Source organism: Cnephaeus nilssonii (genome assembly GCF_951640355.1).
Source record: "Cnephaeus nilssonii genome assembly, chromosome: 13".
In the NCBI taxonomy this organism is placed as follows: domain Eukaryota; kingdom Metazoa; phylum Chordata; class Mammalia; order Chiroptera; family Vespertilionidae; genus Cnephaeus; species Cnephaeus nilssonii.
This window is the reverse complement of record NC_137084.1, coordinates 60,552,628-60,558,810: the sequence shown is the minus strand read 5'-3', so window position 1 is coordinate 60,558,810 and position 6,183 is coordinate 60,552,628.

The following is a 6,183-nucleotide window of genomic DNA, read 5'->3' as shown; positions in this document are numbered from 1 at the left end:
ATCTGTGTCACCATCTACCTTTCAGCTACATGCATCAGCTCTGCACTCACCCGCGCCCTCCCCCCCTCCACCTAACAGTGGGTTATTTTGGTTAATCCTTACCCTAGGATATTTTTCCATGATCTTTCAGAGAGAGGGAAAGACAGAGAGAAACATCAATGAGAGAAACATCGATGAGAGAAACACATGGATTGGTTGCCTCCTGCATGCACCCCAACCAGGGCCCGGGCTGGGGAGGAGCTTGCAACCAAGGTATTTGCCCTTGACTGGAATGGAACCCTTCATTCCACAGGCCGATGATCTATCCATTGAGCCAAACTGGCCAGGGCTTCTTTTATCTTTTCTTTTTTTCCAGAATGGTTGGTTAGTGATGTGGAAGAAAGGGGCCACATGCTGACCTGACAAGCTCAGGGGAGGCCTGCATCACAGTCTTGCAAACTCAGAGACCTAAAGTAACCACAAACGATGGTCTGAAATTAGACTTTAAACGCAGTTATGGTGGGCAGTTACATCCTAGGCCAGTATCTTCCCTGACAAAGATCAACTTAGATCTTTACTGAGCCCATTTGCCTTTTGCCTCTAAGATAACATATCTGTGAGATGTTTGGGTAACTTGTAAATTCCCTTTTTCTGGAGCCCCTGGGGCACAACCAAATGTGGTGGGTGCCAGGACATATACCACAAATTCCTTCATTATCATGTTAATTGTTCCTGCACTCACCTAAGTATGTGTCCATCATTTTATTTTATTTTATTTTATTTATTTATTTATTTATTTATTTATTTATTTATTTATTATTAAGGTATTATATGTGTACATATCTTACCATTTGTGTCCATCATTTTACTCTTTAGTCAATCTCAGGGGTTTCCCACCGCTTTGCTTTATCCCACCTCTTAAATCTAACACCAATGAATTTCTTGTAACCCACCTATGTCCCTCCTTTGATTGCAATGTATAAATACAGATGTAACCCTCCACTATCCGGAGCATTATCTCAATTCCTTGAGGTTCTGCTTCCCGGCATATGTCAACAGTTTGGGTGAAATAAACTCACAAAAATTCTTTACAGGTTTCAATGGTTTTTTACCTTAACAGGAGAAGAGTTATAGTCAAACCTTATTTCTCGAATGTCTGCCATCAAAACAATTCGGTTCTTGACCAAGTTATTCCAGAAAAAATGTTTCAGTTGTCCAACCAAGCTTTGGTTGTTGACCTGATAACCCTTTCAGGCTGATACCTCAGCATGACAAAAAGTGGTTGCCCTAGCTGGTTTGGCTCAGTGGATAGAGGTCCCAGGTTTGATTCCAGTCAAGGGCACATGCCCTGGTTGTGGGCTCAATCCCCAGTGAGGGACTTGCAGGAGGCAGCCTATCCATGAATCTCTCCCATCGTAGATGTTTTTATCTCTCTTTCCCTCTTCCTTCCTCTCTGAAATCAATTATATAGATAGATAGATAGATAGATAGATAGATAGATAGATAGATAGATAGATATAGATATATATAGAGAGAGAGATATAGATATAGATATAGAGATATAGATATATAGATATATATAGATATAGAGATAGATATAGATATAGATATATAATTTTTTCCTTAAAAGGAAACAAACAAAAGAAAGAATGCTTTTGTTGCTGTTGAAATCCACATTAGCACAATTTTAACACATAAAGAGGCTATCAAGAGTGCTCGTCAGGAGTGCTAATATTGCTAAGGGTGAGAAACAAACAATGATCAGGACAATTGAAGAGGTAGAAAAACTATTGTTGATTTGGATAAATAAAAAGCAGTTAGCCCATGACAGCCTTTCATATGTGAAAAAGCAAAGATGCTACATACTGATCTGGATGATACCCCTGGAACCAGTGCTGAAGTGACTCCTTTAAGGCTAGTAGGGGTGGTTTGATAAATTTAAGAAGGGTTTATGTATGGATTAAACAGCCCATTAAACATGTACTGTATATAAGAAAGGTTAAAACAGGGAATCATTTGGGGTTCTAGAACGGATTCATTCCATTTACATCATTTCTAATGGGAAAATGTTATTTGGTTTTCAAACTAATCACTTCTCAAACAACCTTCTGGAATGAATTACGTTTGAGAACTGAGGTTCCACTGTACCCAAGAACAGAGGGCTATAATATATGCCAAAGATTGCAGAGGAGAAGCCAACATTTCAGATCAAGTGTGAATCTTGAATTACATCCTTTTAGCAAACACAAGCATCCTCAGTACTTGGTACATAGATTCCTCAAATCTTAGCCCCAATCTACTTTTCTAGTCTTCCTTCCTACTCCCTCCTGTCTGCTTCAATCAGACTAGTGTCCTGAAGGGAATCTTGTAGGTAATTAATGTCTGTTGAAAGAGAAAGGAAGGAAGGGAAGGAGGGAGGGAAGGAAGAAGGAAGAAAGGAGGGGGGGAAAGGAAGAAAGAAGTGAGGGAGGGAGGAAGGGAAGAAGGACCACTAAAACTGTAAATTCTCCCTGAAAGGTTAAAGTTGGTGGGTAAATGGCCATCTCAGACAGTGATGAAAGAAAATTGAATTTATTTAAGAAAAAGGGGATGGGAGGTGGGGCTACACACCGAAAGGGGGGCCTTGGAGATAGGTTCCCGGGGTAAGCCCATGATGAGCTGACACTGCCCATTGCTCCCCAGGTTGCAAGTCTCACGGGGTCCCTTAGAGATTGTGGAATACATGACTGTGGGAGAATGGCAGGGGTGTGCTCCTTGGACAAAGAGCTCCAACTAGTCCTTTGTCCTGAGCTTATCTCTCTCTTCCAGGTGGAAATTTTAGGAGAGGTCTCAGGGGAGGGTCTTCATAGAATATTCATTAGCTTTCCCGGTGTGCTCTTTCAGGGTCGTGGTCTCCACTGATTGGTCGGTGCTAGGGCAGGGGGTCATTAGTCAAAGTAGCTCTTGGCACTACTTGTCTGGTTTTGCTGCTTTTGGGGCCTGGAGCTGAAATACAACTGAGGCCTCAATGTTATCTTTAGAGAGGAAAAGGTCAGGGAAGCTAAATCACCTGACCAGCAATATAAAAGATCAGGGGTCCACACTGCACGGCCAGTGATATGCTAGGGGAGGATAGGTTACCCTGGGGGCAAGGTTCTGGTTTTCCCAGTTTTGCCGCCTTGCTAGGCATCTGGGGCTTTCTTCCTGATAAGTTTCTGTACCTGGCCCATCGTCCTTGCTCTGAGGGTCTAACACTCCCCTCTATGGAATCCTACTCTAAAGAAAGGATCTGATAAACTCAGACCTAAATGTCATGGGCATGACCACAAGATGCTTCTAACTAATCTAGAGCGGTGGTTTTCCATCATGGCTGCACATGAGCTCATTTAGAGAGATTTTGAAGAACTCTAATGCCACCCCCAATAATCTGATTCCATTGAACTGGAGTGAGGCCCAAGGCATGGTGCTTTTTTTCTAATGTGCAGACAGGGTTAGCCATTTCTGACACAGTGCAACCCCTCAGAGGTCCAGAGAGTTGGTAGGTGACAGAAGTAGAATAAGAACTCATGGTATCACTGAGTCAGTCCAGCTGGCCTTCAGTCGCTCTTTATCTCATTGAAGTTCTTTCTTCTCTCTTAAGTCTCTCATTCATGTATTTCTTTAACGAATAGTTACTAAGCACCTCCCCTGTGCCAGGTGCCAGGTATAGGACAGTGAGCAATACAGCCCATTTCCTCTTCCTTGGCCTCAGCAGGAAGAGCCGTATACCTGAAGGCCTTTCTCAATTTGGATCATTCTATCTCCATTTATTGGTGAGCTTCTTGGGACTAGGAGTCATGAGTGATTCATCTTTGGAGCTGCAGGCCTGCTACAGGGGCAGATTTAATAAAAATCTGGTGAATAAACAAACGGATACAAGTGATTCCTTAATCCCCTTCCATGGAATAAAGAAAACAGAAAAATGTCACCCAGCCAGGGTAGCTCAGTTGGTTGCACCAAAAGGTTGCTGGTTCAATTCTCAGTCAGGGCACATACCTGGGCTGTGAGTTTGATCATATAGAAGGCAACTGATTGATGGTCCTCTCTCTCTCTCTCTCTTTTTCCCTTCCTCTCTCTAAGCATATCCTTGTCTGGATTAAAAAAGAAAATGACAAAGACCATCTCAGGTTTGTTTTGTTTTTTTAAAAAAAAGCACATGGTGTGGTTCAGTAGCTGAGCATCGACCTATGAACCAGGAGATCACGATTCGATTCCCGGTCAGGGCACATGCCCAGGTTTCGGGCTGGATCCCCAGTGTTGGGCGTGTAGGAGACAGCCAATCAATGATTCTTTCTCATCATTGATGTTTCTATCTCTCCCTCTCCTTTCCTCTCTGAAATCAATAAAAATATATTTTAAAAAACAACAACAGAAAATGTCAGGAAGATCACCTATATTAATCAGGACTTTCTCATTTTATGTCATAGAAATACAACTTAAACTTCCTGAGACTAAAGAGGGTACTTATTTCATCATAACTGGGAAAGGCAAGTGTAGAATCCCAGACACACAATGTCATCGGGGCTCCATCTGTCTTCTCAGTTTCCAGCTGTTTGTGTCATCTCAGCTTCGTTCTTAATTTAGGGCCTCTCCATAGGACAGTCAAAATGGTTCCTCGTATTCTCTGATTTTAGAAGTCCCAACAACGGCCTCAGGGAATTCCCAGGGAAGACCAGCCCATCCTTGAACCAGACACTTTGGCTGGTGAAGAGTGTACTCTGGTTGGTCAAAATGCCTCACAATCCACCCTGCGGCTGTCAGCAGGGTACCGCTACCATCAGCCTCATTGCGAATTCACAGAATTGGCAGAGTCCCCTTAGGAAGCAGAAGAAGGAGCTAGGAAAGTGTGCTGGACTTCCATGCTCTTCCCTCTTTCCACCTTTCTGTTCCACCACCTTACTTGGCATGATGGCTTTTGTCCTCATCCATGCAAATGCATGGATGCAAGATAGGTACCGCAGATCTAAACATTAACATTGTCTTCAAGGCAGGAAGAAAGGGGAGGAGCCCTAGCCTTATCCATCACTATTTCCAGGAAAACAAAAACCTACCTAGAAACACCCCAAGGAGGCTTCCCTTAAACACCACTGGCCAGCATTAGATCACACTGCTGCCCCCTGCTGCAAGGGAGGCTAAGAAAACTAGTTTTAACAAATTGGAATAGAATTTCATGACATACACACAAAAAAAGAATTTCATGACTAGCTGGGACCAATCCTAATTCCTCTCGCACCCTGTCCTCCTTCCTTCTCCCCTAGGATTAAGTTCTCTTGCTCTGAGTCCCCATAGCATTCTGGTCTCCCTTATCAAAGTGATATATGCACTGTACAGCAGCTGCTCATTTTTCCAGCCCCACCTTTTGCTAGGATTTCTAAAGAGGTGTCCATACCCTATCTTGTGGTTTTGTTTTGTTTTAATCCTCACCCAAGGATATTTTTCCATTGATTTTTTAAAGAAGGAGTGGGAGAGGGAAAGACAGAAAGAAACATCAATGTGAGAGAAACACATCCATTGGTTGCCTCCTGCTCAAGCCCGGACCAGGGCCGGGCCACGGAGGAGCCTGCAACAGAGATAGATGCCCTTGACCGGAATCAAACCCGGGACCCTTCGGTCAGCAGGCCAACGCTCTATCCACTGAACCAAACTGGCTACAGGCCATTCCTATCTTGTTCATATTTGTATCCCCAACACTACACCAGCATAGTGCTTCATTCCACCAGTGTTCTCCATCGACCATGTGTCAGGCCCTGTGCAAATAAGGAGGAGACTCTCAGTGAACTCCTCTTGAATGAATGAATGAATGAATGAATGATGGGAGGTAGATAAATGGATGATGGGTGGGTGGGTAGTGGAAGTTTGAGTGGCAGATGGTGGATGAATGATGGATGGATAAATGGGTGGATGGTTAGATGGATGGTAGATAGATGGGTTTGGATGACTGTTATCACTGTCCAAAGGCTCCATCCAGAGCAGCCAGCCTGTGGGCTCCCTTGCTCCCCTCTTCTCACTCCTCTCCCCTCAGGTTGTCATTTCGGTTTCCTAAAAGCCTTCTCCTTTCCCGCGGAGCCATTAGATGGTCCCTCTTGGTGGCTAGGCAACAGCTAGTACTTTCCCTTCTTCCCACCACCCAGCATCCAGCTGAATCTTGAATCGATACCAGTCAACTGGGTGTGAACGGAAGGAGAC